This window comes from Primulina eburnea, chromosome 8 (genome assembly GCF_022965805.1).
Source record: "Primulina eburnea isolate SZY01 chromosome 8, ASM2296580v1, whole genome shotgun sequence".
NCBI classification, from domain to species: domain Eukaryota; kingdom Viridiplantae; phylum Streptophyta; class Magnoliopsida; order Lamiales; family Gesneriaceae; genus Primulina; species Primulina eburnea.
The window spans coordinates 15,138,599-15,159,917 of record NC_133108.1 but is presented as its reverse complement, the minus strand read 5'-3'; the positions used below and the strand labels follow the sequence as shown (position 1 = coordinate 15,159,917).

The window sequence follows — 21,319 nt, the reverse complement described above, 5'->3', positions numbered from 1 at the left end:
ATGATTCATTAAAGATTTCTCGAGCATTGCTAAACCTATTACGCAACTGACTCAGAAGAATGCTCCGTTGTTTGGTCTGAAGAGTGTGAATCCAACTTCTTAGAGTTGAAAAAGAGATTGACCAGTGCTCCGGTGTTGACTATCATGTGAGGTACTTGTGATTTTGTTGTTTATTGTGATGCTTCTCACAAAGGAGTGGGTTGTGTTTTGATGCAGCGGAGACATGTGATTGCCTATGCCTCAAGACAACTGGATCCCCATGAATCTCGCTACCCAATTAATGATCTTGAATCGGCAGCCATCCTCTTTGCATTGAAGATATGGCGACATTATCTATACGGTGAGAAGTTTGAGATTTATTCTGATCACAAGAGTTTGAAATATCTGTTTTCACAGTCAGAGTTGAATATGAGGCAACGAAGATGGCTTGATTTATTGAAAGATTTTGATTCTGAAATCAAGTACTATCCGGGAAAATCTAATGCAGCAGTTGATTCACTGAGTCGAAAGTTATGTTCTTTGTCCTTACCGACTATTGGTGTTTCGAATTTGATTGAAGATTGCTGTTTGTCTGGACTGGTATTTGAGACAGATTGTAGACCGTTGAGATTATATGTTGTTCAACTCGAACCAGAGCTGATTTTGAGAATTAAAGCGGCTCAGAAAATTGATTAGAATGTGCAGAACTCGATATCGATGGTCAGAGCAGGGCATCGATCAGAATATCAAGTTCGTAATAGTGTTTTGTATGTGAATAATCGTCTTGTTGTGCCAGATGTTTCAGATTTGAAACGACAGATATTGTCAGAAGCGCATAACACTAGATTCAGTATTCATCCTGGTGGCAGAAAAATGTATAATGATTTGAAAAGACAGTTTTGGTGGAAACAGATGAAAGCTGATATTGCTGAGTTTGTATCAAAATGTCTGAATTGCCAACAGGTGAAAGCCGAAAGAAAGAAACCCGGAGGACTATTACCGAGTTTGTCTATTCCTGAATGGAAATAGGATCACATTTCTATGGATTTCGTGACGAAGCTACCACGTTCATCCCGAGGTTTCGATGTGATTTGGGTCATGATTGACAGATTGACCAATCAGCATGCTTTATTCCGTACAAGATGACGTACAGAAATGACCAGATGGCAGATATTTATGTCAGAGAAGTGGTCAGATTGCATGGAGTGCCGAAGTCGATTGTATCAGACCGTGATACTCGGTTTACTTCGCACTTCTGGCAGAGCTTGCAGCAGGCTCTAGGTACGAAATTACATTTGAGTATCGCATATCATCCACAGACTGACGGACAGTCAGAGCGGACGATCCAGACACTTGAAGATATGCTGAGAGCTGTAGTGCTTGATTTTAGCACTAACTGGCAAGATGCATTGCCACTTTGTGAGTTTTCGTCCAACAACAGCTATCAGACGAGTATTGAGATGGCTCCTTTCAATGTGTTGTGCGGTAAGAAATGTCGATCCCCTTTGTATTGGGATGATATCTCTGAAGTACCTGAGATTGGACCTGATATGATCAGAGATATGACCGAAAAAGTGAAGCTAATTCAGAAGAAAATGAAGGCAGCTCAAGACAGACAAGCCAAATATGCCAACATCAAACGACGACCGTTGGTATTTGAGGCAGGAGACCGAGTATTTTTAAAGATTTCACCTTTCAGGGGAGTTGTCAGATTTGGCAAGAAAGGGAAGTTGTCTCCACGATATATTGGGCCGTATGAGATTCTCGAGAAGATAGGAGATCGTGCCTATCGACTCGCCTTACCGCCTTCTCTATCTGGGATACATGATGTCTTTCATGTATCATTATTGCGGAAATACCTGCCTGATGCTTCACATGTTATTCAGTCAGCCGAGGCTGAACTTGACGAGACATTGAGCTATTTCGAAAAGTCGATTCAAATTCTCGATCGAAAGGAAAAACAGCTCAGAACGAAGACAATTCCTGAAAGGATCGATGAAACGGGTGAAGAGTGTTTAGAAGGGGGAGTTGAATAAACACTGCTCAATTAAAATTATTCTTCGACAAACTGATTTCAGTTGTATTACAAACTGAATCTAAAATATCCTTTCGGTCAACAAAAATCAGTTAAACTAAACAAACAGTTGCGGAAAACTAACTGACTGAAAGATATAGTATCTAATTGAAAATGACAACTGAAAGTAATAACACCACAATTTGTTTCTGGATGTTCGGAGACTTGAATAACTCCTACATCACCCCTTCTATCACGCAGATAGGATATTCACTAAAAGACTTTGATCTAATACAAAAAGGTGTACTGACCCACTTCAGTTTGGACTTATCACTTTGACAATACTGAAACTCTTAGTATACAACGCTTTTACAGATCGTAACTGATCTTAGCACAACTTATAGAATTTATCAATCGATTACAAAGTGCTATATAAGCTCAAGAGTGTAGTATAGAATGCTACTGATATAACTGATAAGCGTGAGCTTGATTTCTGAATGTAATTGGATATTTTTGCAGCGTAACAACAAGTAAGATAAGATAACTAAGAGTCGGGTTCTTCTTTAGTTGCTGTCTTCGACTATTTATAGGCTTCCCTCTCAATGGTAACATTAAAGATATTTGAATATTCTAACCGTTGATTGCCACGTCGATATATTCTGACAATCGTACACTGTTCATTCTGAAATGCGGCGAGCCACTACCAGTTGCAGATAGTTGTACTATTTGTCGGTTGTTGCTTTCAACTGATGACGTGTACAGCTGAGAGATCGGCTGGTAAAGATCAGTTGACGATGGAATAGACTATAGTTGTAGCGATCAGTTGACTGGTGACGTGTTCAGTTATGTCGATCAGTTAGTCAAATTCAGTTGCTGGATTCAGTTGGTAAATCTTTTGTCAAACGCCGGAATTTTGTTTCCAACAATTTCCCCCTTTATGGTGTTTGACAAAACTATGGTGAAAGATACTTGATTTAATTCAAAGTAGATAAAATAACTGAATCAACTGAATTCACATTTCTTCAAAATAAATACAACAGATACTGCTCCTATTGTTTCTTCTGCTGTTCTAAGATCTCCTTGATCTCTTCCCCACTTTTGTCAAACTGCTCCATCTTGAGAGATAGCTTCCCAACGTCAGTAGAAAGGAGCTTGACAGAGGTGGAAATGTTATCGATAGCAGTATTCATAGTGATTTGTAGCAGTTCGACTTTTCTTGACATAAGTGACTCCATACTGTCGACCCGTCGGTTTATAGAGTTTTGAGTGGCAGTCAGGCTTGAAATAATTCCTCTATTTTTCTGAATATCATTGACGGCGAATGAAAGAGCGGTAACAGCAGATTTTATATCCTTTAGAGTTTTTAACGATTCCTGATTATCGTCCAACTTCAGAGTATGAGATAATTGAGTGTTTTGAATCTTGGAGATGGCAGTAATTATTTGACTCATACTGTCTTGCATATGTTGAACTTCTTCAAAAATGAGATCAAAATCTGATGAAGATGGAGGATGAGATTGTCGAGAAGTGCTTGGTTCACTTGTAGTATGTTCGGAAATTATCAAGGCCTGATCAGTTGATATTGTTTCAGCAGCATCTCGAACTGAAGTATCAGCAGCAGTAATTTCTCCTTGATCCCGAGGTGGTGAAGGAGGATTTGGTTCAGCAGATGGTGACACAACTGAAACTTGTGCCTCTAAAGGGTGATCGATTGAATCAACTGGCACATCAATTGGGATAACCTGATCAGTAGATGGATCTGGTTGAACATGTTCTTCTACAGAAAAAACGATTTCTGGATTGATTTGATCAACAGAGTGATCAACTTTGTCAGAAACGGGTGCAATCTGGGATTCTTCCACAACTGCCTGAATAACTTCATCAATGTGTGCGAAGGAAAGCTCAGCTTTAGTATACAGTTGTTGTTCAACAGGAGGTGAAAGAGGCTTATCATGAGCTGGCTCTTCAGTTGGAACAAGAACTAAAGCTGATGATGGTTCTGTTTTGTCAGAGAGTGCTTCTTCAAATATGTCCTCGTCGTCATCATCTGAGTCTCCTTGATGGAGAACCAATTCTTGATTCAATTCCCAAAACTTGATTTGAGATAGTAGTCCTAGAAGATCAGTGTCTAGCTGAGTAATTACAGCTTGATCAGCGTAGGCAGTAGGACTTGTAGGTAAATAGTTGGTCTTCAGTTTGACAACAATTTGAGCCAACTTCTTTGCTCTTGTCTGATCAAATAGATAAATTTTCCTCTCCATAGCTTGAGCAATTGAGGCAGCTTTGACTGTCCTGAGCACAAAGGCCTCCAATTTGATGAATTTGCTCAGTTCGGACTTCTTCTTCAATTGCTTGGCAAAGACTTCAGTGCGATAGGCTGTCCAAGCATCATAGGACTTAATTTTTGAAGCAGCAAAACTGTTAACCTTTGCCCATACAAGGTCAATATGAGTCTGAATTTGGTTGGAGGGTCTGGGCTCTTCAATCAACTTCCCTTTCCCTTTATCAGTACTCATGATGTGAGGGATTTCCAATCCTGTTCGAGTAGATTCCACCTGCTCTATAAATTTTATGCCTTTAGGTCTAGCAGGTGCCACACCAGTAGGACGAGAGATTTGAATCAGAGGAGCTTTGATCCTAACTGATTCCTTTTTGGTACCAGTTGAAACTTCTTGTGGGATGACCTGCAGAGGAACTGCTTCTATAGGCTGCTGATCAGTTGTAGAAATCATTGCATCAAAAGGAATGGATACCTCAGAAGTTGTTTTAACCCTTTGAGTTCTTGGTTTCTTCGCAATCTGGGGGATGGAGTCTTCTCTGACTCAGAGGCACTCAACACTAATTTTCTTTTGGCGACCTTCAGTTGAGCCAACGTTTTGGCCTTCTTAACTGATTTAGGAGCTGCTAACTGAGTCCCAATCTCTTGTTTGATTTGCACTAACTGAGCAGGAGTTATGTCCATTTTGGTTTTGATTGGCATCGTGTTCTTTGCATTGAACACCTTAAATTTCGATGACCTTTCAGAATCATCAGCCACAAATCCCTTTACTTTCAACAGATAACTGATTTGAACAGCAAAACCTTTGGACTGTTTTGAAGACAGAAACATATTCTTCAGGATGTTAAAGATAAGGCGCTTCCAGTTGAGCTTGCGATCAGCCATAATAACAGAAATGGCTTGAAACTTCTCCAAGGTGAGGGCAGCAAATGATCCAGCTTTTGCCAAAAGCCCTTTAGCAACTACATCAGCAAGCAACTGAATTTCATGCTTCAGTTCCTTCTTAGGATCGGAAACCTTAATCTTCCGTCCATCAGCAGAGAGAAGGGTTTGCATTTCTTCAATATCAGATGCTTTAACATGAAAGTTGTGCCAAACCATCAGAAGATAACGAAAATAATTCCCCAAGAGAGTCTTCAGAGATGGTCAGCGACTGATGCGCGCACATGCGCGAAATGGACAGAAGACCTCGCGCATATGCGCGAAGTGAGGGCGCGCATATGCGAGAAGACAAATGCAATTCCAGAGAACCTCGCGCATATGCGCGGAGATGGGGCACGCATATGCGCGAGCTGCCGAGTAATTGATGTCGAGACCAGTAGGTCCCGCGCATATGCGCGAATGATGTACGCGCATATGCGCGAGACGTGTTGTTTAAAGAAGGATGATGCCTTCCCTTGGACATGCAATATATATATAGAAAGGTTGCAATTGTTCTTCAGATTTCCAGGTAAGCATCGAGTGTTCCGGGGGAAAACTTTAAGTTCTTGATACTAGAATTCAATTTAAAGAAAATCCGCCTGTTAGATTTTGAATCCGACTTCAGTACTATGTTTCTATCGACGCAGGCTACAACTGGACGTAAGTTTTAATAAGTTTTGATATGTCTTGAAATTATGATATTGCCAGAATCGGATATGATTCATATATGATGTTCTTGACATGTTAGACGTCGTATAATTGGAACCGGATTGAAGAACGGTTACCGTATGAAATTGTTATGATTTTCTGAGTTGATTTGATTGAGATGTGATATCAGATTTGTATCGTTATTGATTATGAGTTGTTGTAATTGATATCTGTTGATATTGTATTGATGAGGATATCGGGATTGTTCCGTTATGCCGTTGATTTTGAGTTAGATTCAAATTAATCAGATTTGGTATTGATTTGAGCAGTATATTGATATTTTACTTCTTGATATTGTCATTGCTAGATTGAGTATTGACCGACTTCGAATTCCCGACTTGAACGTTGTCAGAACTGCAAGTAAAGAAAGGTATAAGTCAATGTCGAACCGGGAGAATGACTCGAGTGTGATATACTTGAGTTTCCTAAACCACATACTTATTGTTATTATGTGCATTGATTTGGATTGATTTGCTTGTTCTATTGATTTATAGAAAACATGTATTAGACGATTGGTCTCGTGACATAAGGGCCAGATGGTGATAGAATCGTCACTGACCCATTGCACATTGTCACAGAATAGTGATTGGCGGAGGTGCCAAAGTCTTTGACGGATAGGTCAAGACACTGGATGTTTGGTTTATATCGATGTTTGATTAGAAGTGGATTTACTTCTATTACTGAGATTTGATATAGTATGCCAACGTCTGGAAACCGGGATCCCTAGACTAGGAATGAGTCTAGTCTGAGATATAGAGTTATGAGTTTATTAACAGATTTATATTTGATTATGTTTCAGATTTTGATACATATTACTAATATCTGTTTCATGCTTTATATTGATTATATGATTGAATGTATCGTTGATTTATACTGGGATGTATTTCTCACCGGAGTTATCCGGCTGTAGTCGTGTTTGTATGTTTGCATGGCAACATGTGGGACATGATCAGGGTCGAGGAGATGAAGAGAGATCGTGATTAGAGTGGAGACTACGGACTTGGATTTTAGATAGGGTTTGAACACTTGATATGTAGTCGTTAAACCTTAGTTTTCAATGACTGTATATGGTACAAGACATGTACTTTGTTTTCGATGTATATATTCAAATGAATTCCATTACGTTCCGCATTTGTATAAAAAAAAAATTAGACCTAGTTTATTAAATTGATCCAATTATTCCCAAAAAACGATTAAGAAATGAATTAGTCTGGGTCCCCACAATCGCAATTCTCACATAATTATATTTCTGATATTCGATGTTTATGGTGTCTAGAGGTAGGATATGATTTTCATCATTGTCCGAATGAGGATGTGAAGGTAGGGGATTCCACTTCCATCCTTGCCAAACTTGTGGATGATTTGAATGTTGATATTCCAATTGTGTCTCATGCGAGTATTGAGTGTTGTGCTGTGGAGGGTGAGTTGTTAGATGATGAGCAAGTTGTTTCTTTTGCTCAACTTTCTACGAATGTAATATGTATTGACGAATCAATTTGTTATGAGTTGAGAGAAAAAGAAAATGAGATGGCCGAAAAAAAGAGTGCTAAAAAATGCGGGATGGCCATCGATGAACAAAAAGAGTTGTGTGACAAAAGAGGCCAAACAAAAAAAAATGAAATTATATGTGTGGCTCGAAAGAGTGAGGATGAGTGACTCTTTATTTTGAATAAACCACTTCATGTACATCTGAGAAAAGTTGGTTTATTTTATTTTAATGAAATAGCCGGTTCGATCCCGAGCATTGTTAAACTCTACTTGCAGGATTGTGGAAAAGGCATGAAATGTATTTATCTCCCTAGCTATCAAGAAAGACAAGATTTGAGAACAAATCTTTTTGAAGAAAGAGAGTATAATATGAATATAGTCAGCCACTATGCGTTCCAAGAACCAATCCCGAGAGGACGAGTGAAGATGTTGAATGTTGCCCTTCATTCAACCAATGAAAGCTTGGAAATAAGGCTTGAGGGGTTCGGGTTGCATCACCATCAAGTAGAGGATGAATTGGAAGAGTATGATACGAATCTGACCGGGCATGGTGTGCAAATGATTGGAAGGAGATTTAGAGAGCGTCGTTGTTTCGGACCTTCAAGCTCAATAATGATGAATCAAGCATACCCAAGCAAGTGGTGGAGTTCAACCAATAATATAATGAAGTATTCCCGAACAACCAAGCATATGAGTGCAAAATGGCCCAAGAAAAGCAGCGCAGCAGCACGCGCTAGCGCAGATGTGCAGAAGCAGCAGCACGCACTAGCGCAGATATGCAGAACTGTGCGCGCGCCTGCGCCAGAAGCATTGCAGCAGCGCGAGCTAGCACAGAGCAGAACTGCGCGAGTGCCAGCGCCAGAAGCAGCGCATCGGCGCATGCGCCCGCGCCAGATGTGGCGCCACCGCGCGCCTTGAGCTGGACAGGAGCAGAACCTTGCGCGCAGCCGCACGCACCGCTGTGCACGAATTGTTAACGAAACCCTAGTTTCGGATTTTCTTGTTACTTTTTCTTATTTATTCATTGTAAAACATTCTGAACAAACATTAATTATTGAGTTATATAAAATTTCTTTGAGTTTCTATCAAACATTCAAGGCTTTTGCTTTGTTCTTAAAAATCAAACTTATCAAAGATTTCATCTTTTTGTGGCTTTTTTCAATTGTTTTCGCACAGATTGTCAAAGACATATTCTTCGAAGTTCGTCAGAAATTCGAGTTCTATCGTGAATATTTGTTGCTAAGCTTTCATCGCTTAGAGATGAATATCACAAAACAGTTGCTTGTTTCAAAAGATCGGGACAAAACAACGTTCTTTGTTCATCGAATCGAGGGCGTGACTCTGTTTTTGAGCGCGTTTGATTTTCTTGATTGAAGAATCGTATCATTTATGATATGAATATAGCCAGCCACTATGCGTTCCAAGAACCAATCCCGAGAGGACGATTGAAGATGTTGAATGTTGCCCTTCATTCAACCAATGAAAGCTTGGAAATAAGGCTCGAGAGGTTCGGGTTGCATCACCATCAAGTAGAGGATGAATTGGAAGAGTATGATACGAATCTGACCGAGAGTGGCGTGCAAATGATTGAAAAAGATTAAGAGAGCATCGTTGTTTCGGACCTTCAAGCTCAATAATGATTAATCAAGCATACCCAAGCAAGTGGTGGAGTTCGACAAATAATATAATGAAGGAGTCCCGAACAACCAAGCATATGAGTGCAAAATGGCCCAAGAGAAGTAGCGCAGTAGTACGCGCTAGCGCAGATGTGCAGAAGCAGCAGCACGCCCTAGCGCAGATGTACAGATATGTGCGCACGCTCGTGCCAGAAGAAGTGCAGCAGCGCGTGCTAGCACAGAGCAAAACTGCACGCGAGCACCAAAAGCAGCGCATCCGCGCGTGCGCCGACGCCACAGCGCGCCCCGCGCTGGATATGAGCAGAACCTTGCGCGCAGCTGCGCTAGTTCACGCGCAGCCGCACGCGCCGCCGTGCAGGAATTGTTAGCGCAACCCTAGTTTCAAATTTTCTTGTTTCTTTTGCTTATTTATTAATTGTAAAACATTCTGAACAAACATTAATTATTGAGTTATAAAAAATTTCTTTGAGTTTCTCCCAAAAATTCAAGGCTTTTGCTTTGTTCTTAAAAATCAAACTTATCATAGATTTCAACTTTTTGGCATTTGTCAATTGTTTTCGCACGGATTGTCAAAGAGAAGTTTTTTGAAGGTTCGTCTGAAATTCGATTGTTCTATCGTGAATATATGTTGCTAAGTTTTCATCGCTTAGAGGTGAATATCACAAAATATTTGCTTGTTTCAAAAGATCGGGACAAAACAACGTGCTTTGTTCATCGAATCGAGGGCGTGACTCTGTTTTTAAGCGCATTTGCTTTTCGTGATTTAAGATTCGTATCATTTGGTATCAGAGCTCGGCTTTTTTTATTCAAGTAAGCGTGTCCGTTCAATTCCTCGTAGGATGTTTTATAAGTGCAAGATTTGCAATTAATTTATAATAGAATCTATTTTGAATTATGCTTGTTTCGAACAGAATTATGCGGTTTTTGGTTTGTTTTTGTTGTCATTCTAGTAATGAAGAAAATAGTGGAAACGAAGCCAATTGGACCAAGAAAATAGAGCGGTGCGCAAAAGCGGATAAGTTGCACAACCGCGAGCACTACATCCAACAGAAGTGCGCGCGCGGCCGCGCCACTTCATGCACAGCCGCGCGCGCCTAGAAACAGCATGACGGGCAGAGATGCGGGCGCGGCTGCGCCACTTCACGGGCAGCCGCGCCCGCACAAATAAAGCACGAAGACCAGAGGCGCTCGCGCGGCCGCGCCACATCGCGCGAACCCACGCGCGCCCAGATACAATATGAAGACCCGAGAGCAGCGCGCGGTCGCGCCACTTCACGCGCAACCGTGCGCGCGCAGACATGAGCCACCAGGCAGAAGCTGGCGTGCAACAGCGCGACTTCATGCGCAACCGCACGCGCAGCGTCCAGAAAAGTTATAAAACGCACGTCTCTAGGTCAGAAACGGGGATTCAGCCGCCGGTAGAGAAATTGACACACGAGAGCCACAGGACACACACAAAACCGGAAAGACGGACGAAGAGAGATCACGAAGACGAAGAACAACGAATCCTGGGACGGAGACGCCACTTCTGATTTGTCATCTCTTCTTCCGCTTCTTTATTTTACTTTGTTGCGATGTCTAAAAAGTTGAACATGTTTTGTTTTCGCTTGGATTTCGTGATGAACTAATTCTGCAGTCTAGAGAATGATGTAGCTTTGTGGATACGATAATTTGACGTGGTTATTTTATATGATTTAATTCCATTCTTATATTTAATTGTGTGTCTCTGTATTTATTTCACTGCAATTTACTGGCCATAAATTGTGTGTTGTTTGATTAATTCTATAACTCGGGAGAGGGACTAGGATTATAGATCATTAGAGACACATCGTTTAATGTTTATAGCGTTCGGAAGGCGTATAACTTTAGCGCGGCTTAGATAAGAACATCGTTTGCATTTATCAATTAAACTTAGATTTTATTAGGAATAATTGAATCGAAGTTTGATTGAGACATCTTATTCGTCACTTGGGAAAGGGTGAATAACATAATTTAGTGTTCTTAGCCATTAAATAATTGGAATTCAGGAATATAAATTAACTGGGAATAATTGTCGTGGAAACTTGGTGAAATCATTTCTCTTGATATTTTCTCTAATTGTTAGTCTTCAACTTAGTGATTAGATTAATTATTTGTTTTCATTTAATTCGTTCAAACAAACCAATCTGGTTATTGATTTTCTAGGTAAAGTCTTGACTCTTTTAATTACAAGCATTGATAAATATTTGATTTACACTCCTCGTGGGATCGACACTTGCAATCCTAAATATATTTTACTATAACTTGACATCGTGCGCTTGCGAACAATCAAGAAAACACGCAACAATTTTCAATACCGACTTTCGTGTAGCGATTTCTATGTATTTGTTGAATCTACAAAAAAAAAAAAATCACGGTACTGTTCATCCGTCGGATTCACTGTTCACGGCACTGTTCATCTTCTGATTTACTGTTCATCGCCATCGCATTTACTATTCACGATACTGTTCATACCTGAAGTTACTATTCATATTCGAATTACTGTTCATCGAAAGTGCTGTTCACGGTACTGTTCATCGCGATTCTACTGTAGCGTCGTACTGTTCACTCGAAAAAAAAAGGGGTACAATATGCTTGATAGTCAATTTCAGTCGTAGAATTTGGTAAAAAGATGGAGGAAGAATTTAAACCTTTACGTGAAAGGTATGGGCAAGTGGATGAGGATGAGTAAAGAGGAGAGAAGCATGGCGACACCAGCGAGGAGTTCAAAACGTGGATATCAAGGTACATCGCAATTCTCACATAATTATATTTCTGATATTCGATGCTTATGGTGTAATGCCCGAGATTTGATTTGTGGTTAATCTAAAATGATTCGTTGATTAATTGATGTGATTATAGAGGGAAAGGATTAGACCGGGAAAGACGAGAAAAGACGCAAAATATGTGCGAGGGAGACGCCATTCGCGCACGTGCGCGGTCTGTTGCGCACACATGCGCGGAATTGCCAGAAGACCCCGCGCATATGCGCGGCGTGAGGGCGCGCATATGCGCGAGGTTTCCAGTTGCCAAAGGAAATGTCCAGAGGACCTCGCGCATATGCGCCGAATGAGGGTGCGCATATATGCGAGCTACCATGAGACAGACGCGCCGAGACATTATTTCTCGCGCATATGCGCCGAAGAGGGTCGCGCATATGCGCGAGACGTGTTAGCTCAAGGGATGAGCCACATGCCCTGTACATGCAATTGATATATATATATAATCCTTCCTTCAGTAATTCAGATGAAGGAAACGAGAAAGGGTCGAAGTTTGGGGAAAGAAAATCCTTACGCCTGTATATTGCAATCCATTCGTCTGATTTTGAATCCGACTTCGATACTGTGTTCCTATCGACGCAGGCTACAACTGGACGTAAGTTTTACTACGTTTTGTCATGTCTTGAAATTATGATGTCAGAATCGAATATGATTCATATATGATGTTCTTGACATGTTAAACATCGTAGAATCAAAGACAGATTGAAAAACAGACTGATTATGGAATTGTTATGAATTTCAGAGTTGATTGAGTTGAGATATGATATCAGATGTGTATCCTTATTGATCAGGAGTTGCAGGAATTGATATGTGTCGATTTGTATTGCTGGGTATATTGAAATTGGGCAGTTATGCCGTTGAAACAGAATGTGATTTAGTTCTGATTTTATCCAGTATCGATTGATTGGGATATTGATATTGTATTCCTCGTTATTGTCATTTCCAGACTGAGTATTGACAGACTTTGCGTTCGAGACTTAGACAGATTCAGAAAGACAGAAAGAAAGGTATGAATAAATGTTGATTCGGGTCTGCACAACTCGAGTTAGATTGACTTGAGTCTCCCAAAATCACATACTGAATGATTATTGCATTTGTTATTTGCAATGCTTGATATTGATATGCTTACTCTATTGATATATAGCAAAGCATGAGTTAGAGTAGGGCAGATCTGCCTAGTCTTTGACAGAACCGTCATGGCAGAACCGCCAAGTCACTGGAATTTTGGATATATATTGATAGACTGAGGAGAAGACCGACTCCTATTGTAGATCTTCAATATAGACCGCAAAAGTCTGGGACTAAGAACGTACCACCATCTAGCTGGGGAAAAGTAGATGGGAGAACGTTGTGTTCTTATTCAGATCGGGATCCCTAGATTAGGATGAGTCGAGTCAGAGTTTAGTAGTCACAGAGTGTGATTCAGAGATTGTACTGATACATGTTTTGCAGATTTGATACATGTTATTGATATGTGTTTCATGCTTTTATATGACTACATATTTTATATATTTTTTATATGACTGCATGTTTACATTGTTTATACTGGGATATATATCTCACCGGAGTTATCCGGCTGTTGTCGTGTTTGTATGTGTGCATGGAAACATGAGGGACAGGATCAGGGTCAAGAAGATGAGGAGAGATCGTGATTAGCGTGGAGACTACGGACTTCGATGTAAATAGGGTTGAACACTTGATAATTAGTTGTTGAACCTTAGATTTAGATTAATGTATGTTGTACAAGATTTATACTTTTATACTGATATGTATATTAGATTGATTCTATTACGTTCCGCACTATATAAAAAAAAATAGACTCTGATTAATTATATTGATCCAATTATCACAATAATGATTAAAAAGATGATTAGAGTCCGGGTCTCTACATATGGTGTCTAGAGGTAGTACACGATTTTCATCATTTTCCGAATGAGGATGTGAAGGTAGTGGATTCCACTTCCATCCTTGCCAAAGTTGTGGATGATTTGAATGTCGATATTCCAATTGTGTCTCATGCAAGTATTGAGTGTTGTGCAGTGGAGGGTGAGTTGTTAGATGATGTGCAAATTGTTTCTTTTGCTCAACTGTCTACGAATGTAATATGTATTGACGAATCAATTTGTTATGAGTTGAGAGAAAAAGAAAATGACATGGCCGAAAAAAAGAATGATAAAAAAAGCGGGATGGCCATCGATGAACAAAAAGAGTTGTGTGAAAAAGAGGCCAAACAAACAAAAAATGAAATTATATGTGTGGCCCGAAAGAGTGAGGATGAGTGACTCTTTATTTTGAATAAACCACTTCATGTAAATCTGAGAAAAGTTGGTTTATTTTATTTTAATGAAATAGCCGGTTCGATCCCGAGCATTGTTAAACTCTACTTGCAGGATTATGGAAAAGACATGAAATGTATTGATCTCCCTAGCTATCAAGAAAGACAAGATTTGAGGACAAATCTTTTTGAAGAAAGGGAGTATATCTGAATATAGCCAGCCACTATGCGTTCCAAGAACCAATCCCGAGAGGACGATTGAAGATGTTGAATGTTTCCCTTCATTCAACCAATGAAAGCTTGGAAATAAGGCTCGAGTGGTTCGGGTTGCATCACCATCAAGTAAAGGATGAATTGGAAGAGTATGATACGAATCTGACCGAGCGTGACATGCAAATGATTGGAAGGAGATTTAGAGAGCGTCGTTGTTTCGGACCTTCAAGCTCAATAATGATGAATCAAGCATACCCAAGCACAAAGATGAAATCTGTGATAAGTTTGATTTTTAAGAACAAAGGAAAAGCCTTGAATGTTTGAGAGAAACTCAAAGAAGACCGAGCGTTTTTTTGGCCTCTTTGAGCAAAAGAAACAACTTGCACATCATCTAACAACTCATCCTCCACAGCACAACACTCAATACTCGCATGAGACACAATTGGAGTATCAACATTCAAATCATCCACAAGTTTGGCAAGGTTTGAAGTGGAATCCATTACCTTCACATCCTCATTCGGACAATGATGAAAATTATGTACTACCTCTAGACACCATAAACATCGAATATCATAAATATAATTATGTGAGAATTGCGATGTACCTTGATATCTATGTTTTGAACTCCTCGCTGGTGTCGCCATGATTCTCTCCTCTTTACTCATCCTCCCACTCTCATCCACTCGTCCATACCTTTCACGCAAAGGTTTAAATTCTTCCTCCATCCTTCTACCAAATTCTACCAACAACGACTGAAATTGACTATCAAGCATATTGTACCCTTTTTTTTTTTTTGTAGATTCAACAAATACGTAGAAATCGCTACACGAAAATCGGTATTGAAAATCCTACGAGGAATTGAACGGATACGCTTACTTGAATCAAAAACCAAATGATACGATTTTTCAATCACGAAAAGCAAACGCGCTCAAAACAGAGACGCCCTCGATTCGATGAACAAAGAACGTTGTTTTGTCCCAATCTTTTGAAACAAGCAACTGTTTTGTGATATTCACCTGTAAGCAATGAAAACTTAGCAACAAATATTCACGATAGAACAATCGAATTTCAGACAAACCTTCAAAGAACTTGTCTTTGACAATCCGTGCGAAAACAATTGACAAACGTCACAAAGATGAAATCTTTGATAAGTTTGATTTTTAAGAACAAAGCAAAAGCCTTGAATGTTTGAGAGAAACTCAAAGAAATTTTATATAACTCAATAATTAATGTTTGTTCAGAATGTTTTACCCGAAACTAGGGTTGCGCTAACAATTCCTGCACGGCGGCGCGTGCGACTGCGCGTGAACTAGCGCAACTGCGCGCAAGGTTCTGCTCCTATCCAGCGCGGGGCGCGCGGATGCGCTGCTTCTGGCGCTGGCACGCGTGCAGTTCTGCTCTGCACTATCGAGCGCTGCTGCACTGCTTCTGGCACGGGCGCGCGCACAGTTCTGCACATCTGCGCTAGCGCGTGCTGCTGCGTTGCTTCTCTTTGGCCATTTTTCACTCATATGCTTGGTTGTTCGGGACTCCTTCATTATATTATTTGTTGAACTCCACCACTTGCTTGGGTATGCTTGATTCATCATTATTGAACTTGAAGGTCCGAAACAACGGCGCTCTCTAAATCTCCTTCCAATCATTTGCACGCCACGCTCGGTCAGATTTGTATCATACTCTTCCAATTCATCATCTACTTGATGGTGATGCAACCCAAACCCCTCGAGCCTTATTTCCAAGCTTTCATTGGTTGAATGAAGGGCAACATTCATCATCTTCAATCGTCCTCTCGGGATTGGTTCTTGGAACGCATAGTGGCTGGCTATATTCATATCAGTAACTATCTCGATTATTTTCAAAACCACGGTCGCGTCCACGACCACGACCTCGATTTCGTCCTCAACCAAAATCTAGTCTATAACTTTGATTTTGGTTTCCATATTTATATTCATTTTTTCTTACGACATTTACTTCAGGAAATTCCGTTGAACCAGTGGGTTGTGCCTGATGATTTCTCATTAACAGCTCGTTATTCTTTTCTGTCACAAGGAGACATGCGATAAATTCAGAATATCTCGAAAATCCACGCACTCTATATTGTTGTTGTAGAGTTATATTCGATGCGTGAAAAGTGGAAAATGTTTTTTCAAGAATTTCCAATTCAGTAATCTCGTTCCCACAAAATTTCAATTGCGAGGTTATTCTATACATCGTTGAGTTGTAATCACTGACATTTTTAAAATCTTGGAATCTCAATGTATTCCATTCATCCCGAGAGGTCGGAAGTATAACTTCCCTTATATGTTTAAATCTTTCTTTTAATCCCTTCCATAAAGCCATGTGATCTTTTTCAATTAGATATTCACATTTCAATCCCTCGTCGAGATGTTGACGCAAAAATATCATGACTTTTGCCTTTTCTTGTGATGTCGATATGCCATTTTCTTTTATGGTCTCATTTAGACCCAATGACTCAAATGGATTTCTACATCGAAAGTCCATGACATATAATTTTTCCCCGTAATATCAAGAGCAATGAATTCGAGTTATGCCAAGTTTGACATGGTGGTACTAAAAAATTACGATGCATTTATTATTTAATGAATATTGCAATACAAAGTAATGGATAAACAACAAATACAAGCATTCGTAAAAATAAAAAAAAACGCACAAGGAGGATATTCTCCGATAAATACAATACTCGTGAGTATGATAACCAAAATAATTAAAAATAACCTTGATAAAGCCATCTTCTTTTTTCTTCTAAAAATTTGATGAATAATAATTTTTAGAGAAGAAGAAAAGGTTTGAGTGATTGAATGTGTTTGTGAGATCATGTTTATAGGGCAAAAGGTAGCCGTTTTGTTTTCGTTTATGACCGTTGGTATACAAAAAAATAAATGTATGTATTTGTATAATTTTATGGTAATAATATGATGTATACAATATTATTCAAGTTTAAATAATTATGTATAGCATATCACATTATTATAATAAAGTATCATAAGGTATTTTGTTTAAAAATCTTATAGGCTTTTATACTTGTCGTATCCCTTACCGGGAGTGTGGGATGTCGTCTTAACATCCTCCCAGGATTTATAACAAGTTTTTTGAAAAATTTATTTTTATTATTTCTGATCTTTATTATATAATAACATTATATTATATATTAAATATATTCACAATAAATAAATAAACGATAAAATAAATATTATTACTTTTGTTACTTTTTTCTTCTGTCTTGGAGCTTGGAAAAATATGGAGAACTTTTAAAGCTTCGTGCTGATAACGTGTTATGAAAAAGTAAAAATTTATAGTAAAAAGTAAAAATCTCAACCCCTCAAAATTTACCAAACTACACACTTTATAAAAATTCTTTCTCTACTCAGTTGTGATTTTCTTTACAAATGAGATATCTATTTATAGAATTTCTCTGCTAATAACCAAAAAATAAATTCATCATTACATACATTATCACACACTAATTTTCAATATTTACAACTCTTATTTTCAACAGTCAAATATTCAATATACATGTTTTAAATATTAATTTTCAAAAAATTTTAACTTTTTGTGCAGTTGACATATATAAACTCCTCCAAATTTTGTAGCCGATGGTTCAAGTCCATTGTATCCAAACTAACGTGTCTATGTTGGGTTGAGCAATCGAAAAATGATGATTGTGCTGTTGTACGGTTTAAAAGATTTGAGTTGTATTTTTATCAATAGTTATAATTTTTTTTACAAAGACAAGTGTTTGGTCCTACATAACGGCACAACTATATTAACACAATAAGATTATGTTAAATTCTTGAAACGTCTGCTATTCGTTTTCTTAAATCGTGCTAGAAATGTTTTTTTTCTCCTTAATCTCCATAATTCAAAATATACGTATATATAAATACTTTAAAATATATTGTCACTACTTTAAAATTAAACACCCAACTAACATTTAAAAATCCAAGGGAAAATATTTTAAAGCATAAAATCGTCAAACGTTTTACCAACCTAAAAACATTATTTGAAAAGTATAACACATACTATAACCTCTCAAAAACCACTCATAACATAAACAATTTCATAAAAATATCTTTAACATAACTTAAAATCATAAATCATAAACTAGTGCGGAAAACTAGCGTCGCTCCTCGGGTTATGTGCACCTTCAATCTAGCAAAGTCAACCATCAAGACCTCCATTAACATAATCACCTTCATCAATCACACTTAGTGAGTCTGAAGACTCCACACACTATAATCTCGATAAAAAGTACTACATATATAGATCACATGCAACAATAAAAATACTTGTACTTAAAATATCTTTTACATGAAGATGCATAAACTTTAAACAATAACTTTTTCATAATGATGCATCAACTTTAAATATAAACATTTTCATAAGCTTTTCATAAACATTTTCGTAAACCATTTCATAAACACTTTCGTAAACCTTTTCGTAAACATTTTCATATCACCATCAACATATTCATATGAACATGCATACTTTAAACCTCAACATTTTCCTTTTCCTCATTCATAACATTTATCCTTTCATCATGATCATAAACATTTTCTTTTTATTGAATTCAGATAGTTAATTGTGACTTTCATCATCCTCAAAAGTCGATAGATCCATTTACATGTAACCACAGTACTGGGCGGCGAGGACATCAGTGACGATCTCTCGTCAACTGAGCCTTGGCCTATCCTCATCGAATGGAAATACGATCGTCGGGCTCCCTCTGGGGCCTTCTCCCATAAATGGGCTCTTTCCGGGGCTTTTTCCCTCACGATATCCTCATTCTTATCCTCATAACCTCAATAGTCACAATTACTTCACTTCCTTCAACGTTTTACATTTTCATCACTTTACAAAAATCATGCATTTAATATCCTCTTTTCTTTTAAAAACAAGCATGCAACATCCTTTTTAACGTTATCATTTTATCATAAAAATCCGTAATAGTTTAAAATAAATATTTTTAACATCATAAACTTTTAAAATAACATTTTGACACGTTAAATCATAAACATTTAAAATAAGCATTTTGACATAAAAATCCCTAAACATGTAACATTCCATAAACATTTAAATTAATCCTTTTAACATATAAAATTTCATAAACATCCATACCCATTGTAAACAGCATTCAGCGCACTGTCATGACGTTTACTAATTTTCTAGGTGTAAAATGACTGTTTTACCTTTAGACGTAAAATTTTACTTTTTTGACATTTTCTTAATTTCATTGACTCTAAAATGTCTCAAATAATTATTTAAGCTTACAAGAGTTTTCCCATAATTTTATCTAGCTTAAACCGATAACTTTTAAATTAATCTTTAAATATAACATATTAATGCGTCAAAAATCTCGAATTAACCCAAAATTTAATATAATATTCCCAAATTAAAAACTTAGACTTTTAAACATTATTTGAGCTTAATTATAATTTTTCATATTTTTATGAAGCTTAAAACTAGGTTTTTCTATTAATTCTTTAATTAACGTTTCGTGCGGCGATAAAATCTCGGAGAAATCCAAAACTCATTATTTGATCCCAAATTTTAAACATAACATTTTCATCATTTATTCTACCCTTCCAAGTCATGAACCACACCCGTGGACCCATGGATTCAAATTTAGTCGTATTATTTTCAAAATTGACACCTTATCGAACCACTCGAGCCATCTCCAAATTTACTCGAGCCACGCCCGAGCCACCTCAAGCCAACCCACCTAGGGACGCTCCTGACCAAGGCCATCCCGTAGAACCAGCCCCTAATTCACAATCACTCCTGGAAACCGACCCAATTGCATGTGATGTGTGTCCGTGAATCTCCTTCCCTTCACCAAGACTCCTAGCCAACTAGGACACCTCCAGCCCTCTAACCACAGACCACCGATGACCTTTACTGACCCTAGACCTGTCCTAGACCCGAGCCACCCCTATCCTGAGCCACGCAGCGAGACAGTGCAAGTGCACAACAACCGGCGCGCCTATGGCCCCTTCACGCTCTCATGATTTTGCTCGGCCCTTCCTGAACCAAACCATACCAGCCCTTGACTCAACCCTGGACCACCCTCTCTAGACCCTAAAGGACCAGCCTGGCTCGCCAGCCGTGAGCCGTCCCCCAGCATCCTTCTTCCTCTGCGCACTTTGGAAGAGTCCTTGCACCAACAGACTCTTCCTTGCTCACTGCCCCTTGAGTCCTAGCCATGCTAGGACTCTACCAGCCCTCACACCTGACCCTCCTCGAACCCCGGCTAGCCATGTGACCCCATGCATAGAAACTGAGCCATAGCATGAAGAACAAGCCAACCCAATCCCACGGTTCTTCTTGTTTTTCTTGCCCATGGTCCAGCTTCTGCTCAATCAGTTTGTGCAACGTTTTGGTGGATTTCTATGACTCTAAAACTTGTGTAAATCATCCTTGATCATATCCTAGCCATGACAGCCCCTTTAGCAACCATATAATCATGTTTTTGGTACAAAAATCAAGCTTTTAAAATCACATTTGATGCATGAACGAAAATAAAAAAATTTGTCCCTTATTTTTCATGCAATTTCAAACATAAATGTATAATATAGTGTGATGATGAGTAAATGGAGAATATGACGGGCGTGCCTTTGCGTATTTAACGCACGAATATACGTTGATGAATCGAAGAGCGATGACGACGAGACCTTGGCTTGAAATCCTAAGAAAAACTTGATGCTTTTCCTTGAAGGATGTGTGTGCCGTGTGATATCAAGAGGGAAGAGTTTGGGGAGAATTTTGTCTTGTTGATAGGAGAATGGGTGTGGGGTTTCGGGAGGGTTATGATTAGGTTTAGTATATTATATACTAATTTAATCAACCAACAAAGCTTAGACACATTAAAAAACTTTATTAGGTCCCTTTTAGCCCATTAGTATTAAATTAAAATATTAAAATAATTTTGCTTAAACGAGTTTGTGAATTTATTAGCCAGGTTGGCAAAAATGTTTGTATTTTTATTGAAAA

General features: G+C 38.6%; 1 long non-coding RNA gene across 1 annotated transcript in view; it reads left to right on the top strand.

Annotated features, from left to right (window-relative positions):
* The window catches only part of LOC140838901 (uncharacterized), a 32,230-nt gene extending 14,247 nt beyond the window's left edge, over positions 1 to 17,983 (top strand). The window contains exon 4 of the long non-coding RNA XR_012119678.1: positions 17,891 to 17,983. This is a non-coding gene — a long non-coding RNA (uncharacterized lncRNA). The remainder of the gene's footprint in view (positions 1 to 17,890) is intronic.
* The last annotated feature ends 3,336 nt before the right edge of the window (positions 17,984 to 21,319 follow it).